We start from the raw sequence: 26,204 nt of genomic DNA on the forward strand, positions 1-26,204 counted from the left end.
ACGGTGTCCATATACCCACTGTAGTTGCAAGAGCATACACACCGCTTTTAGCTCCTTCTATTGTGGCGTTCTCAGTCCAAGGCCGTGTGCCATTCAGGCGGAGCTCTCAGAGCTCACATCCAAACCTCTGCTGCCTTCAATTAGCATTTAACTCATGAGTGTCAGTCAGTCTGTCCTTGTTCACCAAAGTAGCTGGGAATTCAATTTCTCCCTGTCCTCAAAATCATGTGCTCCCCCTCTGTCTCCCTCTGTCCTCCACCTCTCTCTCTCTCTCTCTCTGTCTTTTCTGTGCTGTCTTCTTTTATTCACAGTTTTACTCATTGAGATGTTGAAACAAATATAACAATTTCATTTGGATAATTAATCTGTGTTGATAAATAAGCAGTGCTGTTCATTTTCTGTCTTAAACAAGAGCAAGTATTTATGAATGAGGACAGCAATACGGGAATACTTGCATATTGTTTTGGTGGTAAAGTCTGAAGTCTGCCCACAGTGAGTTTTGGTTGACGCAGTGTTAAATATTCACACATTAATTAATCTAGCAAGAACTGTGCTTTTGTAGATTACTGGCTTTGGGTAAACAAATAAACGAGAGAACCTGATCATCCTGATTAGACGATTCCTCGATAAGTTATTCGGCAGAGAATTAATTGCAACTAGACTGAAAAAGTGATTAATCATATAGGTCATTTTACAAACATATATGATAAAAAATTCTCAAATGAAAGGATTTGATGCTCTTTTTTCATAAATGGCTTATTTTTGGGTTTGCAGTCGGACAACACAAGACATTTGAAGTCACTTTGATCACTGCAAATTATAATTTTATTACATTTCATAAGCAAAATGATTAGTTGATAAACTGAGACAGTAATTATCATATTAATTAACTCAAAAAAAGTTTAAGTTGTGGCCCTAAATGTATTGTGTCGTTGATTTCATGAATAAATTATGCTGAAATGTGTGGAACTGTACATTATCCCAATAAACATGATAACATCTCACTCATCTCATCTTAACTAACATTTATTGAAAACAATATTCTTAAGGAAAAAGAAATGTTTATTGATTATGACAAAGTCGTCTTTATTGGGTGAATTCAAATGCATGTAATATATACATTTTAATGCTATGTTTAACCTAAAAGTAATTCTGGTGCCGACCAGTAAGGGCAGCAACATTTATTCAATGATTGCACACACATTCCTCACACGTTTGTTGCTTGAGAGAGTGCTGTAAAGGCAATAGGTCAAGGACCAGTTTATTTTCTTCACTGTTGTCTTATGTGTGCATGCATACTTTTGTTGAAATGTGATATTAGATTTGGTCTGTTGTTGTTGTTGTTGTTGTTGTTTTATAGCGAATAGTATCGAAATAGCTCTTTCGATACTATTGAATGCATGATTAATGAAGATCATATCATTTTACACACGTGGTATCAGAAACGTATTAAAGTATTGATATATTTGGCAATCTTAGTAGATGGACCAGTAGAGAGACAGTCATAAAGAGAGAGAGGATTATGACAAAGGCTCTTGGACTGAATCTAACCACAGTATGCATTTTTAGCACTAGACACGGTGTAATTTTGATGTATATGTCATTTCAGCTGCCCGTTCATCAGTGATTGAGATAATCTGTCAGAGTCTAATCATCACTTTGTCAGTCAAATCACCAAATGGTCGTTTTTGGATTCCTATGAATCATATTCTGCTGAAAAATTCTCAATAACAGCATTATGAGCAGTTAGGCAGCCGTACACTAACAGGATCTGTTGCCCTGCTGCACACCTTTTTTCAGCATCAAATAAAGGCCAACTTAGAAAAAATATTGCTTTACTTGCTGTGTGTGAGCCATCACAGTGAATAGTTTGATTTATTTTTCTCAAGGTCACAGCACATTATTGTTTCATGGGGTTTCAGCGCCGTGTTCCTGTGTGCTGGTGCTTCAGGTGCTTGTTGGAATATGATTTAAAAAAAAGACATTTATCGATCTCAAAGCCGAGTGCATGTTTTGGAAAAGCTTCATAGTTCTGAGTTACATACAGCCTTATTTTATAATTTTTCTTCTGCCTATGGTGTCTGTTTTTTGATTGTGTTCTCCTTTTCTGCGACAGAACTTTGCAGAAAGTTTGCAGAATGGATTAGCAATATGGCCTCAAAATGATATGGCATACTACAAGGTGTTTGTTTGTCAGTAATATCTATGACGACTAGTGATGTGCGTGCTAGTCGGCATCGTAAATATAGGTCGGTTTTAAGACATAATGCTAAAATCATTATTTTATACTAAAGTTAACTAAGCCAGATTTTTTTAAATCGGGGGCAAAAAACATTGGTTCGATTTTCCACTTTGAAGCAAGGTGGAAAGTAGGACAAAGATAACATGATGTAAAACATGCGAACAGCGTGATTTGTCAGTATTATGAAGTTTAGACTTGTCAACTAGTCTAAGTTTTAACTTCAGTTTAAAAGTCAGAGAAATTGGTCATTAGGAACATCGCTAACGGTAACATACAGTGAATTTTTCCCATCATATCGAGCAACAAATTATTTTCATTATCATTAATATACCAATTATCTCCATGATTGAGCAAAAATAAATAAATCAGAAAATTGTGAAATATGTTAATGACACTTTCACATTTTCGAGCCCAAAGTAACTTTGCCATCAAAAATATAATCCGTTTATAAAGATGAACGACTGGGATGAGCCGCATATCTTCACATTTAAGAGGCGGAAACTATCATAATGATTGCAGTTTTTCCGTGAAATTTGACCTGCACGATTAATTGATTATCACAAAATAGATATTGATAAGTTTTCTGTTGATTGAGCAATCGATTAAGTTTTAGTTCTCCCATGCACCCGACTGTGACTGGCCAACATACACCTGTTTTTTTTCCTAACTTAAAAACAAAAAAGGGTTTTCTTCCTTCCCTTGGGATGCGCTGGTCTGATCATTTATCACAAAGCAAACTTACAAAGTAATCGATTAGTCTGTTTCCTGGGCTAAATCAGATCCTGATATGTCCTGCATCACGGTGATGGTCTCCAGTATCCAATATGCCGAAATTTCCTCACTCATTTTGGCCAGTTGCCAATGCCGATACTGATATATGGAAATATGTTTTTCCTTTTAATTGCAGAGAACATCTAGTCTTTACTACTACTTTATGTGTAAAACATAAATCATGGAATCAGTCACAGTCACATAAATCATCAGTCTGAGACCCTTCAGTTGACCGAGATTGCTTCAAGTCGAGTTTTTTGTCGTTGTTTGTTTTTTTGCTTATTTGCTAGTCAGTGTGCTGTGCAGTTTACTTTTCGTAATGTTTGGTCCCCAGCTTTTGCTGCAGAGTGAGTGCTCTTGACTTTGACGCTACTCTTTGAGCATGAATGACGCTGTCACACCAAACATCCCACTGAGCCCATTCAGACTTTCAAACGTAATATGGAATAAAACAAATAGTCAAATATTCGTACTGAACAGCCAAATCTGATTGCACTGTCATAATTCTGAGTCAGGTACTGCCCTAAAAATTTTAAACAAAACTTGAAAGTCATCCCAATTTTACTGTCTTGGATGGCGCTCTCCCTGAGACAATCCTGACATCAGCCAAAAACAGGGGAAATCTGACCTATTTCAACTATTTAAGGTCGCATAATGAAAGTATCATCCTACCACCTGTCATATCAGCCGAAATGTTCATTTCAGGCTGATGTCGATATTTCATTTTAAAGCCTTTATCTTCTGATACCAATGACATGCTGATATTATTGTGTATCCCTGAGTGTAGTCTTTTGGATTTAGATCCTCTGCTCTTTTTCATGAAGTGTCTTTCACATGACTGTAGTCATTCCTTTTGTCACTCCTCCACAGCCAGCAGCTATGAACATTTCTCCAAGCTTCTGCATGCATGTAGCAGGTTCATAATGTTGATGTTCTACTACAAAGGGTTTACACGCAGCTTTTAGTACTTTCTCTTGTTGCTCTCTCTTTCCAAGGCCGTGTGCCACTCAAGCTGCACTCTCATTCCATCTGCAATATGCATCTGCATATAGCCGCAGCGGTAATATGCTGTTACAGCCGCCATATGATCAGTAATTCAAATCATCTGTCTGAGAGCGTAATGATCACTTTCTCAGCTTAATCAACAATTTTTTTTTCCTCCGAGTCATTTTGCACATAATAACTGACAACAAAAGCATCATGAGCCGTCCAAACTTCTCAAAACATCTGCATACACATAACAAGGACACATATGAGAGACACACACACACGCATTGGTCCATCAAGCCGCTCTCCATCTGTATATCCAAGGGTCTCCTGCGACCTTCCTCCCAACAAGGCCAAGGGACATTCATACTGATTTATTCAAAGGGACGGTTCTCATTCAATTTTCTCCATATTCATAAGCGTGTTTCGCACCCCCGCTCTCGTTTTTCCTTTTCAGCTTTAAATTAAAGGTACAGGAACGAGCCAGGCCTTTCATCTAGGGCTGGGGGTGGAGGGCTGTGGGAGGAAAGCAAAGGCGTGCGTGTGTGTGTGTTGGGTGGGGGTGCATCGGGCGAGGGAGGGATTGGTAGTGGTGAGACTCTCTCCACTCTGTATTTATTAGCCCCTTGCCCCCCACCCCCACCCCCACCTCCACCCAACCTCTTCTCCCCTCCTCCCCCAGCGACACCTGGCGAAAAATGATTCATTAATTCAAAAAGCAGCATTTTTGAAAGCCGTATTTCAAAGGCTTCGACAGGAAAGAGAGAGGAGCTGAGTGGGGTAGGGTGAGCTGAGAGAGCTGAGCGAACAGGAGGAGGAGGAGGAGATGGAGGAGGTGGAGGAGAGGGCAGAGCCAAGGTGTTTGAAGGGGCAGAGTACACTTCACGTTTCTGTCATGCCAAAGATCAAGCTTGGGATGGAGGGGGAAAGTGCCAGGGGGAGGGTTAAAAGGATACATGGGGGTTTACTTCAGATTTAGTCGGTGTATACTTACTGGATCTCCATGCAGGTGGCGTTCAATTAGCAATAACATCACAGACGGCAGCATGATAAAAAAAAAACAACTTGTTAGGGGTTAAATGCACACATGTAAATTTGCAATAGATAGAAACTGAATTCATGCTTGTTATTAACACTCTGAAACCTGAGCAAACACTGGAAGAGGGCAATGAGGAACAGTAGAAGAAATAACCCAAAAATGTGCAAGAAATTTGTGAAAAGTACAAAAAATTCTCAGATAATTACTAAAATTAGATTAAAAAAAGAGTACATTTCCTGGGAAAAGGGAATAATTTTGTAACATACTTTTAAATATCTAGTTATGATAATTATATAGTTTTTCACCAGCTTTTTTCCTTCATGTCTTGCCAAGTTGCTTATTGCCCTTTTTCCGATGCTTTTGGAAGAAATCGCGCTTAGTGTTCAAAGGTTTAAATACTTGTGTAAGCCATCTGAAAGCAGCACAAGAAAAGTGATGTCGCTCCAGGTTTCAAAGGGTTTAACACCTGTTGGCTAAATCAGAAGATTCTCCCAAGTCACTGTGGCTCCAACGCTTTAACTAACACACACACATTTATACACACACGAGCGGTAAACACCAACAGCGGGATCATGTGTCGGCCACTCCCAGTCCAGCTGAATCTTTCATACGGCTGCAGATGATGTGGTTAATTATAGATGGCAGGACAAGCCGGGATCCTTAGCCTCAATTAGACAGGGCCACAGGGTTACTGACCTGAGCAACGACTGTCAGTGCCTATTACACACTACACATGGCCAGTGACAGCGAGAGGGGGCCGGGGGTGGAGGGCAGGGCTAGGTTACAAGGGCTACTGCTGTATTCTTTTCTTTGCCGGCAAAACGCGACACACACACACACACACACACACACACACACACACACACACACACACACACACACACACACACACACACACACAATCAGAAACCCACAAATGAAAACACAGTTGTCTCAAGCAGGCTGATTTTGTAATCAGTGGAATTAATCACATTATTAGCTTATTAGTCTGATTGTGTGTGTGTGTGTGTGTGTGTGTGTGTGTGTGCGTGCGCGCACGTGCGTGTGTGGTTATTTGCGCTTCTGAGGTTTTACAATTTTATTCCTGTTTTAAACATTCTTGTTTTTTTCGATTAGTAGTTTCTGTCCGACCATCTGTGTCAAAATGTAATTACAAACGAATTCTTTAACCTGACAAGACTTTTTTTCAAGAGGAGCAGAGATGCTGGCTCCATTACTCAGGGATCAGATCTTGGATCCTATTTTTGTAATTTTTGCCATTAATTCCTGCGATAACATTATACCTTATGAGTTAATTGCTGAAACTGAAAACACAGAAACATCCCTGAAAAGAAGTCAAACAGAGAGAGAAATACAACATACAACTTTGTCTGCCATTATCTTTGGGCTTCTGTAGCTTCTGTAGCTCCCCCCACGCTTACCTCCTAGAGATACACACACAACAACATGACAGCGAGCATTAATGGCAATGAGAGTACTTTCTCAAAAAAGGCACAGTTTCGTCAGTCATCGGGAACTGGTTCAGTTTTGCAGCGTCAGATCTTGAAAAACACAGTCCTCTGCAAAGTTTTTTTTAAAGGCTGTTGCAACTAAAGAGAGCAGCACGACCATTTTATTTCAACATCTCAAACAGAGGCATGCAGCCCAATGAGAGAAATGTGTCTCACCCCAAGACGCTCAAGACCGCATCAGTCCAGAAAAACCCGGTAAAAAGCAGCCGACATTAGTGGAATCATTTTCCCATTGTGTCCCGTATGACAGGAAAGAAACCCACTGCAAAGCTGTTACTGATGCAGTCGCACAGCGTATCACTAAAGATACGGTGCTCGTATATACTGTGGAAAAGCCTGAGTTTATCCACATGCTGAAAACTATCGACCCCGGGTATGTGTTACCAAGCCAGTATTTTGCTGAAGTTGTCCTCCCTCATCTGTACAACTGTACACGTGAAAAGATCGTTTGAGAGCTGGAGGGGATGTCGTTTTATTCCACAAAAATCGACTGATTTTTTTTTTAAAGCCATATCGCCCAGCCTTAATTGATACTGATACCAGTACTGATATTGCTTTTCAATTCTGATACTTATTGATACTATGATAGCAACACTGTTTCTCCAAGAGGTTTTTAATATTTTGGTACTGACCGGTCAGGAACTGGAACCAATTTAATACTGGTTCTCAATACCCATCCATATTGGTAACAGCGTCCTGATACTGCCGGAGCATCTCCAGTCATTCTCCGAAATGTGAGCTTATTATTGAAATAACCGGTGCTGGTGCACACATTTTTAGTTTTAACTACATATAAAGAGGTGTAGGTAATCTTGTTAAACTTTTGGCTTGTTTACAGCCTTACAGATTGTCTGACTGCCTGTGTTTCTTGCTCCGTTGGATGTCTTTGCCGCAAAGTTAGTGTGTTTCTGAGCAATTAACCATTTAAGCCTCAGATGTAATTTCAAAATCCCACTTTCAAAATAATATTATTTTCTTTTTAAAACAAAAATCTCGCTTAATGCGCACCTGTGTGGCCTGCTGTCAGATTCTGGCTGAATATGTGAATTGAGCTGCTGATTTTGTTTTGATATAAATAAATGGAGGAGTAGCATATTTAGCGTTATACTGGCAAAATTTAGGATGATGACTGACTAATTTTTCATTTTTTGTTTTGGTTACCTTAGTTCCTAAATGTTTGTAGAACTGCAGGAAATGGGATTCAGATTGCCAGTTTTTATGTTTTTGCAATGAACACAATGTCCCTTTAACTGAAATAAAACAAAAGCTACAAATATTGTACTCAAGTGTTAATAAGATGGAATTTTCATTTTTTTTTTAAAGTGCATAGAATAAAACTCAGATAAAATGAACATGATTATTCCACATCCTACCAATACAAGACAAAACTTCAACATTTTGTGTAATTGTCGAAACTCTTTTGCTGTATCATCCCGTGTTGTGATCTCTTAACAATCTGCCGCGAAGGCAAGCAGGTAAAAACTTCAGTTGTCACCCACGGCTCGGCACAGAGTAGTGATATTTGCCGTGTTTTTCTCACGGAGGTAGCTATTGGTGTAGTATGTCCCATTCCCAGGGTGTCTCTCGTGATACTGTCTCCGGGAACAAAACCAGGCAAATAGCCCTGAAATCTATCATATAATGATCCGCCCTAATGACTATGGCTGCAGCAATAGGACGGTCCCCGAGTTAATCACTGCTGTCTACCTTAAACTCTGTATCTTGTAATTACCGTGTCCTCCTGGCCCCATGTCTCTTCACCACTTTATCTGCTATCTGCTGTACAGGATGAAAGTTTCAGTGCAAAAATGGTCTGAGGTTGTGCTGTGCATGGGTACCTTTTCACCTGATACTAATTATTTTCCCGGAGAGTGAGAGGATGCACCATGAGATCAGCTATTTGTTGCAGTTAAAGCCTCTGCCAAACTTGCCTCTCAGCTCCCGTCCACCTCCTCCTCTCTCGCTGCTGCCTTACCTGTACTCACCTGTGTCTGTCTGTGCGGGTGAGTGAGAGCCAAGCCCCCTTTGGGACCTGCTGATTAGGGTATTAAAAATAAATGGGCTCAGTTTAGGGGGGGTTTGGTGGCACGGTGGTATATATTTCTGTTAATTTTTCTCCCCCCCCCTTCCCTTTCTCCTATGTAGTGACTGATCTGGCAGAATATGATAGCATGGGCTGTCACGGCAATAATTAGGCCTATTTTCCGTGAGGTCATCTTACAGGGACGCTGGGCGGCTGTGGTTCACACACAGGGTGCTCTGTGCTGTTCCTGCCCCAGAGCCCCCAGGATATGATCGTCCACACAGGGCAACAAAGAATCACTCCGCAGCAAATGAACGAAACATAAAACACCTACAATCTGATATGGACCGTGGTTCCCAACGCTGGGAGAGTTTACCTCGCCGGGCTTTCACAGCTCCGAATCAAACAGGCTTTTTATTAAATTGTGTCCAGTCTAAAATATTAAACAAGATCTGAAGGAGGATTAAGTTGTCAAGGGAATTACCTGGGATGCATTTCAAAGCATATTTTTGTTTGTTTGTTAGTGCACCGAAAGTCAAGTAATTAAAACTTTATGTCTGAGTCTAAATGAAAACCTTAAAGTGTGAGGTAGACATGTTTGGTAATGCTTCTGCCACCAGAAAGCCAACAGTGCCAAGTCGGAGCGCAACATATTTCAGCTCCATTGAAAACACTCCCTGGTTGGGTCAACAGCTGCAGGCTAGAATTAGAAATCAATTATTCAGCTTCGACAAGCTCATTAAGTCTCTGAATAGGATTTTCTGTTCTGAGTCTGCCTGCTCATTTCTCCTAGCTTGCAGTTTCTAATTAGTATTTCTTTTCTCTTTAAAGTTTGATGGGAGTTTGGGCAAAAAACGTGGGCACTGACTTACCACTCACAGGCCCGCTGGCTCCTCTGAAGAGTATCATTATCTGTCGAAGAGGCTGTATCGGTACATTCGAAGACCACTGAGGTTGTTTGCTTTCAGTTTGGGCACCATCTAATGATTGGAGTCATCAGGCTAAATTAGGCATTAATAATCAAAGGAGTGTAATCTGGGTAAATTAAGCATTAATAATCAAAGGGTGACTGGAAATTATCACACACACAGTAAATGAAGCAGCACTAATCAGCAGGAAGAAAGAGGGCACAAGGCCGACAAAGTATTTTTGAGACAGAAAATGGAAGGATGTGTGCGCATTTATAATCAGTTCCATGCTGAAGGACTACTCCGTGCTAACATGATTGATGTTGTCATAGAAACTTCCATCCGCCCCACTCGATGGCATCCTTCAAGTGAAGCCAGACATAAGCTTGCATTTCATAATGTCGCCTACTGTTGCCTACATCACCTACAGTGCAAGGAGGCTTATTAGTACAGCCGTTCCAGCTCTCCTCCCTCTCTCTCTCCCTGCTCTGCCTCCTCCCATCCCTCCCTCTCTCTTTTCTCTCTCCCTCTCTTCCTCTCCTCTCCACATTGTGTCTGTCTATCTGATCCCGTGGCCTTTTGTTGCGCTATGAAAGGCCTGATGCCACACTCATTATTTTCTCCTTTATCTCTCTCCCCACTGCTCTGATTAGAACAGTCGCCCCTGACAGACGCCCTCAGCCAGCTCCTATCCATTACAGTGTGTGTGTGTGTGTGTGTGTGTGTGTGTGTGTGTGTGTGTGTGTGTCTGTGTGTAAGAGCCATGTGAAGCTACCTACCTATATAAATCATAAGTTTTTTCAGCAGTAAATGCCTGTGTTTCAAAGGCAAATATATGAAAACACAGATATTGCATAAAGGGTGGAATATTAGAGGAGAAAATTAGGTGCGTTTTGATAATTTTACGGTTTTTGTGATCGCAATTACACTCACTGCCAAACATGCACACGACACACACTCTGCCTTGCACTCACACAAACACGCACATCCACACACCATGGGAAAAACTAGCTCGTCCAAGCCAAGTTTTCTGTTTGGGCTTTTGTGTTTTGGTGCGGGCAAAGTTGGAAGGCTCTGAATTCTGAATGCTGCTGAACTTTTACTGGGTATAAATAATGCCCAGACATATATTTCTCAACTTTATGTGTGCATGCATTTGCCTGCACTTGCATGTATGTGGATGAGTTTACCTCTACATTTAGAGATGAAGCTATATGAAAACTTCATATCATGATTATAGTGACAAAATTGTTAGGTATTATTCCAGTATTGTTAAATTGTGCGTAAAATGTGGAAGAAGATACACTGATATAGACACATAAATCATTTCACCAATTTTTATAATGATAACATAGACTGTAAGTAATGGGCGTAGCTACCGTGACGTCACCCATTGGTTTGTGGACCCCCATTTTGAAACCTCACGTTTGGCATTTTGGCTATCTTGTTTTTTTGGTGGCCACATTTGGGCAAGAGGCTGGAGCTTTGGGGGAGTGAGGGGTGGATCTGACTGAAAAGCTGAGGACATTATAGGCAGACAGACTGTCACTCAAAACAGTCTGCCCATAATTATGTGTAACTTTAAACCTTAATAAAATGTAAATGGGTGAGTTACATAAAAATTCACTTCCCGTACAGTTGTCATGGATGGGGAAATCAGCCAAAGAGACCAAAATTCATTTTTTGTACCAGCCTATAAACATGTTCATTTCTGCTGTAAAGTTTGACATTGTAACATCTGGGTCTATTGACTCACTTCTGGAGCCAGCCTAATGTGGCCGTTTAAGGAACTGCAGTTTTCAGCCCTGTAGGTCGCCACTTGAATATTGCGTATTATTTTGACAGATGTTGTGATTATGGTTAGGATCATGATTTTAATGAAGAAATTTTTGCATTTCATTTTCATTTAAAAAATGATGATAGCTCTTTGCTGGATCTGTAAGAAAATGAGTATATTTTGGCTTGAAAATGATTTGTAAGCTGGGGAATCACCACATTGCTTCATTTGTAATGGCCTGTTGTGAAACATTTTATCGTTATCCAAAAAAACATTCCAGCCCCTGCAAATAGGAAACTACGGCCATATTGTGATTTTGATAATAATATGATAATTATGCAGCCTTAATGCATTTGCCTGCATGTGCATGTACCAATAAAACAAGGGCAACAGTGTTGTTTCAACATTTGTGGGGACACAGATAAAATGGGGGGTTGGGTGTCTTCCAATAGGAAATTTTGAACAAAAAATTCTTAATTTGTTGCATTTTGGAGAATTTTTCTGCATATATTTATGGTCAAAAAGTCTTTCATTTTGTCAAAATACATGTCTTCTGCTATTGTCCTGTCATGATTTGGGGGTACAAATGCACACGCTCTTAATATTGAGGTGGACCTGTATGCCCCCCCCCAAAATCTACGCCCATGCAGAAGTCCTTTACTTTCACATTCCCTCTCTTTCTCTTGGAGTAAAACTGGCAAAACACAAGTTCATCACTTCATGGAAGCCAAAGGTTGTCTGTTATTTTCCTGCTGATGATTTCTCTGCAGATATATGTCCCTTCAAATAGACAAATTCACATATTGTCAGCCTTACAGCGTCACGGTCCTGTTGTAATATAAGGTGTCATGTATACAAAGTGTGCAGAAAACCATGAGGGAGCATTTAATAAATCAATCGCTAATCTCCAATAAGCTGTTTACAGTTTAATTTATGCATAAATCAGTCACACTGAATTATGGGAAACACTTTTAAATATTTACAGATACATGTAAAATGGAACAAAAAGCCTTTTTACACATATATTATTTTCTCATAGGTGCTCTCTGTCTGTGAGCAGTCTGAATATGTCATTTGTTTTTAAATTGCATTATCATGCAAAATGAAGCAGAAATTTGATGAAACTCAGATGGATTCACCTGAGTTAATGGAATATGGGTTTAAGAGGGAACTAATTATCCCAGTTTAGCAGGGAGTGAATGTGTTTCTTTGGAAGGCCTGATTTTGAATGTAAACATTAATGGCCTCCTTGATTAGCATAAGAATCGCGTGTTATTGTCCTGCTCACTCTGTGTCCTATTGGATATGCATCTGTGCTGCTCCAGACACACACACACACACACACACACACACACACACACACACACACACACACACACACACACACACACACGCTTCAATACACTTATTACCTGCCTTATCTACTAATGATGCCATTTCTGTTTTGTTTTTTTTTGTTTTGCTAATCCATAAAATTCATTTCTCCAATCAAATTACAGTTTTAAGGCCCGATAGTATTACTGAAAGCTTTTCTCTTTTTTTTGTAGACGCCAAGACAAAAACAAAAACAAGCTCCAACTCTTGAGGTAAAGCGCAATATTTAATATAAGCACAGCTGAAGAGGCTAAGTCATTGTGATGCTCCTTTTTTGGTGTTCATGCTATCTTCGGGTGTTTCTCTGTGAGGAATATGCCATTATTACAGTATAAACAAAGGAGAAATGAAGGGAAAGATAAGGAAGTAAAAGACTGAAATCATGGGACCCAGGTGAAGAGTTAAATTAAGAAAAAGAGGCGATGAGGAGAGTTAAAGGGCAGGTGAAGAAGGGACGCTTTGACTTGGGGCCTCCCGGGGACGATGACCTTATTTCAAATTCTGGGTGAGGGACTATAGTTAGGCAACTGAGGAGCCCCCCCTAAGTCTCAGATACACACACGCTCAGACACACTTTCAAGGCTGAGTTTCCTGCAGCTCCCTCAAAGGCCACGCTGCTGCCATTGTCGGTAGTAAAGCTACACAATAGGTTACAGCGTACAATATTCCTCCAATGATCAACTCTATATCCTTGGTGGAATAGAAGCAAACTAGGAACTAAATCCATCTTTACTGAAAGAATGAATGCATAGCTTTTTGCATTTTGTGACAGCTGATTCAAGCAGCGTGGCCCTAATGTTTTTTGTATTTTCTAGATATACTGTTTGAGACTTTTGCCTTCTGTCTACATGCACAATTGAAATTTAAGTTCTGTTTATAACTATACCTAGGTTTTAGCAGAGCATTTACATGGTTCACAGTAGTTTAAGGTTTATTTCCAGTATATAGAGCTTAAAAAAGCAAACAGATTTTGCACCAGAATGCTTCAGAAAGAACGACTTAATATATATATACGCATACATATAAGCATAAGAAAGTGAGATAAAAAAAAAAACAACAACTTTAAACACAATTTAAACCACCGAACAAACTTTCCCTGTAACCCAAGCTTAGGCTGTGTTTAACCTGCCTGCTCTCGTTTCAAAGCAGTCAAATACCACCGCTTTTGTCATGCTTTTGGCGTAAGATTGCGACACCAGAAGCCATCTGTCACATCCCTAGTGATATGCTGCTGACATCAGCTGAATCACTTGCAGTATTGTTATGCACGGCTGGACGGCACCTGCCGTGGCAGCATGAGTTGTGGATGGTTGTTGTCACTTGACAACATGGCCGGATGGAACCAGACGCATCTGCACGATACGCTGCTGGATGGCGTCAGGTTCAAACGCTGCCAGTAACAACATAATGTTATGAGTACGAGAGGTGGTGGATAGGTCCAAAAAAACCCCGGACTTACATGTGGGAGTTCAGTGTTTGCTTCCCGACTGAATGCGATTTTTTTTCTACACCTTACCATATGCCTCTTTCCCCTTATCCCAACCATTCATGCCAGCATGTGCTTTTACTGACGTACTGGCATCCCACCATGTGCTTGTGTGGACATCATCCTGTTGATCGCGGCATCCGGCAATGTAAATAGCAGACGCAGAGGGATACCCAGAGCGTAATATGTAGATGTGGAAGTCCAGAATTTCAGGTTTGCAAACTCCTGTCTTAGATTTTCTATTTATTTTATTATTTTATTTTTTATTTATTTAACCCATATTTAACCAGTTAAGTCCCACTGAGATCATTGGTTTAGACACCAAGTGAACTTTGGTTAAAATTAGGGAAAAAATGTGATTTTGGTTAAATGTTAATTTAAAAAAAAGTAATAAAAATGATTTTAAAAAAAGCATCAACGTAACACTTGTTTATGGGGGAAAAAGGTGCCAGGAGAGATTATACAGTTTCTCTCAGTACAGGTCCAGACAAATTATTTATATATTAATTAGCAGAGTATCCCTGGTTTAACAGTTGAAATAATGTGTGGTACGGGGGCCCTTCTGTGTGGACTTTGCATGTTCCCCCTCGTGTCTGCGTGGGTTCTCTCCAGGGTCTCCAGCTTCCTCCCACAGTCCAAAGACATGCAGGTCAGATTGATTGGTGACTCTAAATTGCCTTTAGGTGTGACTGTGAGCGTGTACAGTTGTCTGTCTATATGTTACGGCCCTGCGTTAGTCTGGCGACCTGTCCAGGGTGTACCCGACTTTCCGCCCGATGACAGCTGGGATAGGCTCCAGCCCCCCCGCAACCCTTGCAAGGACAAGCGGTTACAGAAAATGAATGAATGAATAATGTGTGGTAGCACGAAAATCTTCTCAGACCAAATTAAGAGACAGACAAGCAGTGACTTATAGTGTTTTGTAAGGTTTTTAAATTATGCTGATGTAATGATACTTGAGTACTTTATTTACCCCCCAAGGTACTACACATATTCAAAGTAAACAATAAAACTATTCAAACACACCAAAAAGAAGTAACTGTCTGCAGAATCAAGTGCACTGTTGTCCAGATATCAGTTTACACAGACAAGCTTGTTCCCTTGTAGATCTCTCCAGCTGATTCCAGATAGTGACACCACCTGCTCTTGAATGCAGATTTGTGGCTGCAGGGTTTTTAGGAGATGTTGATGCTACCTTTCAAAAACACCTTTTTACACAAGCAGACTTTTACCATTAATTAAAAGTGCTTTGTTGCCATTCCCCAAAATACAATTCTCAGGTGTTTCTGTGCAGGAACGATTTTGCATCCGGTTCACGTACATTCAAACGGAGAAAGAAATTTCGACAAACCTGCAAATTATGGTCAGGGAGTTCATTATTCTTGATAATTTTACAAGTAATCCTGCTGTTAATTAATTTTTGCTTTCTTTAATCATGACCTTAGTGGGTCAAAACTCCAGCAACATTTGTAGTTAAATGATAGCTTTTTTATGAGACCAAGATATAAAAGACAACCAATCATATTCACAAACACATGTGGCTGATGCGGAAGAATGTTAGGGATGTTTTTGGGTTTTTTTTCCATTTTGCATTAAGAGAATGAAGTTGAAATGTCAAGAATAAAACTGAAATACCCTTTTGAAAATATTTTGTGTAGATAAATTGGTGAATTTTTTCTTCATTATCAGTTTAATGACAACAGAAGTATTTCTCTTTTAGCACATAAACAGTGTGGTAACAAGTAAGCAAACTGAAATAGTTGGTAAAGGACAAATGCCAAGGTATCGATTGGTTACACTTGCCTGCAATACAGAGAGCATAAATTGTAAAGCAAAACACAGTTTTATGAACTAGAGAAGTTAACTTTATTCTTGAGGTTTACACTTTATTCTCAACAGTTTGACTTTATTTTAAAAATGAATTAATAAAAGAAATTCTTCCCCATGATTTATTTACCAAAAATGCCTGGCACTTATACTAAAAGTTTGACTGACATTTCAATTTTATTATGATAATGCAAAATAAAATTTAAAAAATCTTCTGCCGCTATTTTTTCCACGCTTGTGCCTGGCCCTGAAACTGCTCCATAGATTTATATGTGTGAATATGATATATTTTAAATTTATTCATTTGATATTTTTCAGTTTTTTAATAAGAATTGGTTTCATACCCCTCTTATTTTAAAGTTTTGTGTAGTGCATTGCATGATGACCCAGATGAAGGCCATGAGTGGAACACAGTCTCACAACTAAGTTTTTCGTTATACTCTAAGTATTGATTGAGTCTAAACCTCTTCAGACATTTTTCCCTCTCTGTGCACCTTTTTAGAAATTGGTGAGGTTGAGCCAGAAACTCTGCCAGGATAATGACCTTAACAGAATAAAGTGTGTAGGCCCTATTTTGCAGTTATACATGAATAAAGTACTGCTTTGCTTTAAAATCTCATTCTTTACTCTTATCCTTGGCAAACTCAATCTGCATGTGAAGATCATGCGATAAGATCAAAAGCTCCAGGTCAGCTACTAAATTATGATCCTAGGATAATGTGATTGGAAGTCGATTTACTCCATCATGTGCACACCTCAATTGGACTATAACTGGCTTAAGCGTGTGCTCCTAAAAACAATCACACCCCAGCCACCCACTTGTGATGAATAAAGTACAGTCCTACAACATCGGCATATAAGCTAAGCAGTGTACTGCTGTGGATGAGGCCTAAAAAAATCAATGTCAGTTGAAGCGTTTACTATTTTTTAATATTTTCTCCTCTTCACCTTACACAATAGCTGATAGAGGCAGCAGTAGACCAGCAACTCCGCTGTTTAGTGGAGTAAAATTGTGTTTTTGATATAATGGCTTCAGATCCCTGTCGGTAATGCCAGAAACACACTGGTTGCGGAAGCAGTGCGTGAGCATCACTGAACCTGTTGGGTTTTTTTTTGGGCGCCCATGTTCGCAAGTTAGAGCAGCCACTGCTCAGGTGCATCAGCTGTGTCACATCTAAAGAAATAGTGGCTCGCCGATTTTTTCTGTGTGCCGTTCATGGTTGCCAGCAGAAATAGACCCTGAAAATGGTGTTTTGATAATTATATTGATTTTCTATACCACCATTTAATATAGTTTTAATGTCTTAACCTGTCAGAAGATGATGAAATCCAAATCTATGTTTTACTCAATCTTTCCTGCTTCTGTTTCAAAATAAAAGTCCTCTGACAACATGTCTGTAGACAAAATCCCATCAGTTGTTGACACCAGGCATTTTATTGTGAAACATTTGCAGAATTAGAATTTGTTTTGTCTGGCAATGCAGGAGCTGCACAACTTAATAAATAAGTGGAATTTGTGCTTGTAAATTTGGGAATACATTGTTCTTAGCATCAGGCAGCCCTGCAGAAGCATCACAGCCACAGTGCTGCCAGTGTGGACACTGCAAGCATGAAACACACTGCAGTTTGGCGAGGCTGCCGTCACACTGCTCGTGCAACCAGTGGGTTTCTGGGCTGTCTTACGGAAAGGTAAAGTGATGAAAATATTCTAAATTGAGTATAAACTTCAACTGATCATTGATTATATATACGTGACTCTGCAGTTTTCTACTGCAAGGTCATTGTAAATAAACAGTTACGATTATGATTCAGTCTGTATCATAGACTGTATAAATAATGAAGGTCTATGGGAACTAGCTGAAAGGGGGCATATCACCACCATCTGTGACAGAGTCAGACATACTCCTGTCAATAAATAGATTCTGCCCTGGTGCTTGAATACTGGGACAATGACAGTAGTCCAGATAAATGGCCTAATCGAGCTATAACCATAGCTTGACTTATCGGTGTATGTAAATGTACTGACTAAATGATTGTTATTGCCATATTAATGCCATTGTTGTCTAGAAAGGGCTTGCTTGCTTCTGTGGTGCCGGCATGCTGTCTAAACTCACACATTGAAGAGGCATGATGCCACCGTTTTTTGTTGTTTGATAATGCAAAGAAGACTTAGTAGCAGCTCTATAAAAAGGGCTAAAGTAACATTTTATAAAAGCTACCCAGAGTTTGGTTCTTCCCCTGAGGCAGAGGCGTTGAGGAGAACTCGCAGCTCTTTTTACAAGGCTCTCCCTTTTCATTTCTCCCATCATTGGTTTCCTGTCATCCCGCCCTCCTTATCTTTACCTCTGTCACTCTGCTTTGCTACAGCCACTGCAATTTAGTGCAGAAAAGTGTAAAAACATGCATCACCAGCTGAATGGGCTGCAGAGTGCATCACTGCTAACAAGGTCTAAGGGCCAAAGTGGTTAACTAAGCATCTGTCTCACTGCCTTCCTCCCTCAGTCACTCTGGCTCTCTTTCTGTCTTCTCGACCACCTGGCTGCTCATACCGCCTTAATTCTCATCCATTTTTTTTTTTTTTGTCTTGTCAATCTCTATATCTGGACAATGTCCAACATGATGGATCTCGCCACCATCAAAGAAAGACTTTCCATTAATGGGCCCTGACCTTGTCTGACTACTGTACTTAAAAACCGTCTCTGCTGCCGGGCGCACTTTCCCCTAATCACTCCCCTCACTCCTTGACCCTCCCCCCTCCCTCCCTCCTCACCCCCAACTTTCCATTTCACCTCCTCGCCATAATCTCCCGTTTTTTTCCCCTCCCTCCATAAATTTTCTGCTCCTCTCACCTTACAAGAACCCCCCTCTGTTGTTTGTGGGGGCTTGCCTGATAGCCATTAGTGTTACACCCTATTACATCAGTAATGACTGACTGTGAGCTCTAATTAGAGATGTGTTAGGGAGAGCTGACTTACCCCCCCCCACCCCTCCACCTCCCTTCCCTCCTCCTTCCTGCTTTTTTCCGCAGAGCTGTTACTGTGACTCCATCGCCGAGGCGACACCATTAGCACAGCACCTCTAAGAGTTGCAACTCCTGACTGTTAAAACCATTACGTTCATTACAGACCAATCAGAGGGGAAGGTGTTATGGCTAATTGATAAGCTGAACAATGCATAAAATCTTGTCTCTAATTGCCCTGCGGGAAAAGGAGAAAGCGCCCTGGGAGGAAGAGACAGTGAGAGAATGAAAGAAAGAAAGAGAGAGTGGGGAAGCGGCTGGCGTGCTAATTTCAAAATCTGATATTTTTCCACTCGAATAATTTAGGCTTACAATATGTCTTCATCCAAACATGCTGTAGATTTTTCCCCTTCTTGAATAATGGGATGTTTCTTCTGGGTTTGTCATCTGTGATAAGATGATTATCTGAAAGGTCTGGGGCACATTGAGAAGAGAGTCCGCCTTCTCTGCTGGAGTAGGTAATCCTGGGTAATAGCATTATGGACACAGTGTTTTCCTAAAGCCCATGATTATCCACTGCTGTTTGCCGTGGGATTGACATTGGCCTCCCTGGTCTCTCTCTCTCTCTCTCCTCTCTTTTTTTTCCTTACTCTGTTTCTCACTTGTTCATGTCATCCTGTCTCTGACTCACCACTCCATCAAGCCCTTATATGCTCTTCTCTTACAATTCTACCAAGAGAAGAAGATGAAAATAGAGCACATGCAGTAACAAAAGAACAAATTGCTTGTAGACAAGGCCGCCCCAGATTTGAATGGCATGTTATGCTCTCTCTGTCAAAAAATCGCACATTCACTTTGTCAGTTTGGGGTTACCATCCTGCTCTAAAACTCAATAAGGACACGATGCTTTATGCTATTTACTAAAATGTGTTAGGAAATTCTGCAACCGTTTTTAGCCTTTACTAGCTCAGAATATTCTCAGCACTGGATCTCATTTATTGTATTTTCCAACGCAGCAGTTCCCAACTGATGGGTCACGGTCCAAAAGTAGGTCGTTGGTCCATTTTTAATGGACCACAAGTGACTCGTGAACATGTCAAGTTTGTAAGAACACACTTTATTTTAAGCACAGTGAATTTATGACACTGAGCTTTAATTTTGAGGGGCCGTTTCTTTTTATTCTTGCAATTTGTTTTATTTCTTTGTGTTCTAAGCCAACGTATTACATTTTGTGAAATAAAATAGAGTATGTGGTCATTTATAATGTGTGAACCTTGAACTCACAACTAAGGAGAAATCTTGATCTAAAGTCTTAAAATCTTGTTTTATCATACCCAATTAATGCTATATATGTTTTTACATTCTGTAACATTACATTGATTGTTTTATATGCATAGGTATAGATTTCAGGGGGGATGCAGGGGACAAGCCCACCTCAATATTTAAAACATGCATTTGTCCCCCAAAATAAAAGCAAGGAATAGATTTTTTTAAAAAGATTTTTAAAGACATTTACTCCATGAACTGATTAAGACAAAAATGTATCATACGCAGGAAATTAAGTCTTTGATGCTTGAAAATTTCTGCCGCAGGACCCCCGAAAACCCCCTGTTTCATATGAGTCACTGTGCCCTTGTTTGTTTCATTAAACATGTTTTACACAGTCATGGAAAACCTGGAGAAATCATGGAATTTCACAATCATATTTTCCAGGCCTGGAGAAGTCATTGCTTTAGTAAAAGCCATTGAAACTTTGAAAAAGCATGTAATTTTTATTGTGTGTAATGAAATTGTTACAGTAATTTTCTGTGGATAATGTCCATAGAATAGAATATAGAAAGCCTTTATTTTCATTGTACAAGTGCAACGAAATTTAAAAGTGCTGCATCCAAAAGAGTGCAAGTATTAGAAAAAACAATAAAATATGAGGCACACATACAATAAATGAAGGGCTAAAGCAGAGAGCCACTGCATCCATGCGTGCTGCCATGTAACACACGGCAACATAACGGCAAATTTATCTCCTGTAGCTGCCAACGTAACTGTCGCTGTCAGTGTGACGATTTGTTTACCATCGCATACGTTTCTTTATTTTTTCCCTCCCTCTCTCCCTTCATGTATGACAGCAGGCTGAATTTTATGTTTGAATGCCAGGCAACTGGGGCCAGGAAGATAAATTTAATTATAGGTCCTTGAAAGTTATGACATTTAAAAAAAAAAAAAAAAAAGTTTGTCCATGAAAATGTATGGAAACCCTGATTTTAAGTTCGTACTCTGCTTTCATGTTCAGGTGAGCTCAGGACAATTTTCCTTTTTGGTGCTGTCTTCCATCGTTTTCTTTTTTTCTCCAAATATTGGAAATAGACGTAAAAAAAAAATGATGGATTAAATGCTTTCTTAAGTGTGTACCTGCATAGTTTTCAGTGTATAACAGTCTCCAATATAACAGTTTAAAAGCAAATAAGATCTGTATATGTATCAATCCTTTGACTTTTCATGATGCTGACTGTTTTTGAGGTCTTTAGGGATTTGAGTGCCATTATTTAGGTTTGTGTGTCTGTGAGAGACCATATAACCTGAGCTGAGACCTCTGCTTTTAGCCGATTTGCTCACTCTTCCTTCAACGCTTTTAGGCCTGCGCCTGACTTGATCTCTCTCTCACACACACTCTCTCTTGCTCACTCTGGCTGTCTTTCTTGTTATTTTCCACCAACATTGCCTTTTACTTAGCTTTACCACTTTGTGTCAATCTCGTTTGTGTGCAGTTTTTATTCGATGCAGTAAATCTCCCAAAGTGACAAAGTGATCTGCGGGGAATCGGTACAAATGACAGGATGTAGAAGTTGTTTTACTCAGCATTAAGGTGATCTTTTTCCAGGTCGGAAGGTGAATGAAAAGGTTGGTTAATGGGTCATTGAGTCCAAATAGGCAAATACCACAAGGGTTATTGTAACATTTTATGCCAGGGAGTAATTGTTGTGATTCGAAAAGGGGATGACATCCTGATGTGTCATGAAATATGTTCTCACTTTAAAATTGGAGATTTTTAAGGGAATGTAGGAAGCGGAAATGCTTGCCTCCTTCTTGTTTAGACTGTCTATTCATTATACAACAATGAGTGAGAGTGATTAAATGGTCATGTGCAACCAGTCTACGAGGCTTATCCCATTTATGATCATGCTCAGGACATGGTGTTTACATGAGCACAAAGAAATTGGGTTATTAATATTCCCGTATACATTTCCTTCAGAGTACTGTACAGAGTATTGTATTCTTCTCTCCAAAGATGATTTTACAGAGATAACCCTGCTGTAGTGTTTGCACTCTTTTTTGAGATGCACTGTTAAAATTCTGTTAAGAAAACAAGCATTTTCTAAGGAAAAAAAGCTTTCTTTATTCATTTTTACCATGATGTCTATTATTTATTTGTATGAACCCATGACCTCTTCGATCCATGCTTGCAACTCGCAACAGCACCGCATTTTTTATAGATAGATGAGGACTGATGAAGAATTGTGCAACAAAGTTTCATACATTTTCATTAAAGATTTACAATTATGCATGTCATTTTTCTAATCTATCAACAGATATTTCCCTTTTGTTTAACACTGTTAATCCAATAGAGTTACTATAGGATCAGTGTTAACTGTTTAAAAAAAAAAAAAGGTGTGAAAAATGTGTGAAACCAATGAAAAAGTGTCAACACATTTGACCAAGACCTTTGCAGTTCTGAGGTGATTATGAAGATCAAGTTTCATTTATCATTTCTTAGCATTTAAGAAAAACTAACAGTGAAGGGACCGCTCAGCCTGTGTTTGCAAAACAAACAGGACCAGACTAAGAAGAAATTAATCTCTGAGGTGATCATCAGTGAGTTTCAAGAGGAGAGGATTACATTGAACTTTGTGCGTGACTGTGTGTGTGTGTGTGTTTGAAACAGATGCTGACAGTGTTGTGTCCCAAAACTGTGAACCTGTGTGCAAATAAGAGCTCAGCTGTATCTTTTTCAGTATCGCGCGTGTGTGTGTGTGTGTGTGTGTGTGTGTGTGTGTGTGTGTGTGTGTGTGTGTGTGTGTGTGTGTGTGTGTGTGTGTGTGTGTGTGTGTGTGTGTGTGTGTTAAGTGTGTGTTTCCCCACCTAGAAGCTGTCAGAGCCACATGCTTGCAAGCTGTGCAGGTTCACATAAACTAAATCTAATTGGATACTGTGGACTTCACAGTATGAAGCAATATTTGAGGATTTGAGGATCACATTGTTGGACACAGTGCATGTCCCGAGTACAAACAGCCTCCAAAGTCAATACCTCTCTCTCTCTCTCTCTATCCCCCTGTACCCCCCATCCCCTCTCTCCTTGCATCCTTTTCTGTTCCCGGATCAGTAATGGGAGTCAGTATCCAGGAGGAGGCGAAGGGGGTGCGGGGCTCCTCCCCAACTCCTCGCCCCTCCTCCCCGAATGCGGCACAGCTGCCTTTCAGAACCCCGCCGCTCCAGCCCCATTCATCCTGGAGAGCCAAAAAAAAAAAAAAAAATTGGCTATTTATTAGAATACTTGTTTTGTATTGTTCTGTGCCACACAAAAGACGCTTCATTATGTTAGAAGCAAGCCCCTTTCGCAGAGAGAAACAATAACTTGGAATTGTCTTTTTTAGAGTGTATAATAAATGTCATTTCTTCTTGTCTCTGCCCCTCAGTGTGTGTTGAGTGGTGGGTTTGGGCACCGGGCACGGATGGCCTTGGCATTCGTGCGGCCAGATTGTAGTGGGAGTAGCGGTCTTACATGAGGCTTTGGAGGGTTTAGGACGGCTTTAGGAGTATGGAGGGGAGAAATCTGCCCACTTGGTCTGGAGTAGAGGGAACGAGGGGAACATGCGTAAGTTTGCATATGACAATTCCGTACGCAGGATTAGGTGTTTTTATATATTTAACCTGCAGATGTACTAAATTTAACCTTTCTGCTGTGCGTAATTTTTTTCCTAGTGGAATTAATGCTGAAAAAAAGGGATAAGACACGAACTTGAAATCAGTGATTACGCACGCAGAAATAAGTCAACCTTTATTTCGGATTGTCTGCGCTCTGCTGTGCTCAATTCAGTGCAGATAATGTGTGTTTCTCGCTGCAGGCTGTCGTTTTATTTTGGGACAAGTGAGACGCACCAGGGCTTGGCTGCACAGACAGAGCGCACTGCTCTGCTACCAGTTGCTCTCTCAGTTTGATTTTCCGAGGTGATATTATCGGATCTGCTCGTGGAGTGAGTGCTTATGATCTGTGTGGCTGGATTAGCGAGAGAGAGATCTGTTGCATGCTGTGGAGAATTAAATTGTGAATTGTTTTTCACGGTTCGGTTGCTGACTGTATTAATGTTACATGATTCTGTCGGTGTTTTTACTTTTTCGGTAGGCGAGGGGGGAGGCGGGTGGAAGTGGTGGGGGGTGATCATTTTGGATTTTAGGGTGTGTTTGATCGAAGCTTTCTCCTGCTTTTGCCCATGCCAATCCCCGGTTTATTTCCAGGTCACCAGCAGGTGATCACAACTCTTTTTCGTCACAGCTTCACGCGCGCCTGCTTGTGCACATACACACGTGCACCTTGTTGTGGTTTAGGAGAAAAGATCGCAGATTAAACGGGGTAATCTGAACGCAATCAGTTTCTTGTTTTCAGGCTTTTTGTGCGTAAATGTAACTTTGCGACAGATTTAAGACTTTAAAAAGGCACAAAGACTCCCGTCTTACGTAATTTGTGACACTTATTTTAATTCACAATCCTTCATATTTATTTATATATTAATGTATGGAAGGTGGGGTGCGCGTTGGATAACTGCTTTGACCCTTGGTCCCCCAGTCTTGCACCATCATCGCAGTGCGCACATCCTGTTGCAGAGGCCGCGCGCACAAAGGAGCTAGGAGGTTTGTTAAAAGAGGAGTGACTGATGGGGGATGACAGAGAGAGTAAACAGGGGCCACTGGGGTCCCAATGTCACTGTTAGGCTAATCCTCTACAATCCTTAATCCACTCCCCAACGACAGGAACAAATAATAATAATATTTAATATATTCCCGATCGATCCTTAAATCCACAGTGTGACAACAGGTTTCTTTCTTCACATTTCTTTAATCAGTTTATTTAATCAGATTGATTGATTTTAAACATTTTTTTGGATGCATTGTTTGTGACGAGGGTTTGAATTAATTTAAACGTATATTAAGATGTATTGTAATAAATTTTTAAAATGGAAGATATGCCAAAATCAGATTTATATTGGCTCGTATTAATAGAGTTCTCTGCTTTTGTCATTAAAATATTAATACTTTTAAATGTAAAAATGTAGCATACATCATTTTTTGTTAAATAATTTAATATAAAAAGTATGCTTTCAATATCTAAAGGCAGTTTAAGCTCATCTATTTTTATAAGAACCCAGTCAGGATTGTTTTTCTTTAATTTTGTGCATTTTTCCGTGTGCTTCACTGGCACTCTCCGGGTATCATTACACTGTCATCCTCCTCGGGCCTCAAGCCTCGTGGCCTGGACAACTGCACCCGTTTATTGACCATTGTGATCCCCCGTTAACCCCATTACCAAAGACACATGGATCTGTCCGAGTGATCCCGCTCCCTCAGGCCCCTAAACAGGGGCCACATCAAGCTAAGCTCCAATTAAAATAAAAAACAGCAAAAGGACGATAGAATGATTAAATCGTTAGTCTCGCCGCGGGAAGTGGTATTTCGTTTTCCCTTTCAATTAGGGGTTGATTGGGCTTTTCAGGGGAGGTCAGCTGTGAAATGTGGATTATATATGCGCGGACTCGGAGACACCGTTTCCCTCTCGGTTTCCAAACGGGTTGCTGGATGTTAAAATGTATCAAAAGTGCGCTGGAGATGACAAGAGCAGTTTACATGTTGCCTTTCTTTTCATCTATCCAGGACTCATTCACCATCGCCAGCAGACGGCGATCACGTCGCTTTGCCCCTCCAATTTCACGTCATTATATGGCTATCCATCCTCAGGGGCTTCTCCTCTTAGACCAACAGTTTTTTAGCAAATCTCTTTCACATCATCTTCTGCGTTGAGTGCGCGTAATTTCTCTGTCTGACACCTACTATTACTACATACCTTAATTACATACCTGGAGGGAAAGAAAGAGAGCGAGAGGTGGTAGGAAAAAAATGATTTTGGGGCGCTGCTTGAGTATCAAGTCTCCTGATATTGAATTACAGACCAGTGTAATTCAAGTACATAAAAATAGTTAGGCCCAGGCTTCTCGGACGCACAGTGGATAAGAGGGAAAATGAAAATGGGAGA

General features: G+C 40.2%; 1 protein-coding gene across 7 annotated transcripts in view; it reads left to right on the forward strand.

Moving 5' to 3' along the window:
• sox1a (SRY-box transcription factor 1a) overlaps positions 1-26,204 on the forward strand; it is a 107,176-nt gene that overhangs the window by 63,353 nt on the left and 17,619 nt on the right. Inside the window, exon 1 of one of the 7 annotated variants that reach the window (XM_088083385.1) lies at positions 23,865-24,153. The exons of the other annotated variants lie outside the window; for them this stretch is intronic. The gene's annotated coding sequence lies outside the window, so the exon portion shown is untranslated. Of the gene's footprint in view, positions 1-23,864; positions 24,154-26,204 lie in introns of those variants that run through there. 7 annotated transcript variants of the gene reach the window in all.

This window comes from Plectropomus leopardus, chromosome 10 (assembly GCF_026936395.1).
Source record: "Plectropomus leopardus strain MGB_pleo_1.0 chromosome 10, ASM2693639v1, whole genome shotgun sequence".
Classification (NCBI taxonomy): domain Eukaryota; kingdom Metazoa; phylum Chordata; class Actinopteri; order Perciformes; family Serranidae; genus Plectropomus; species Plectropomus leopardus.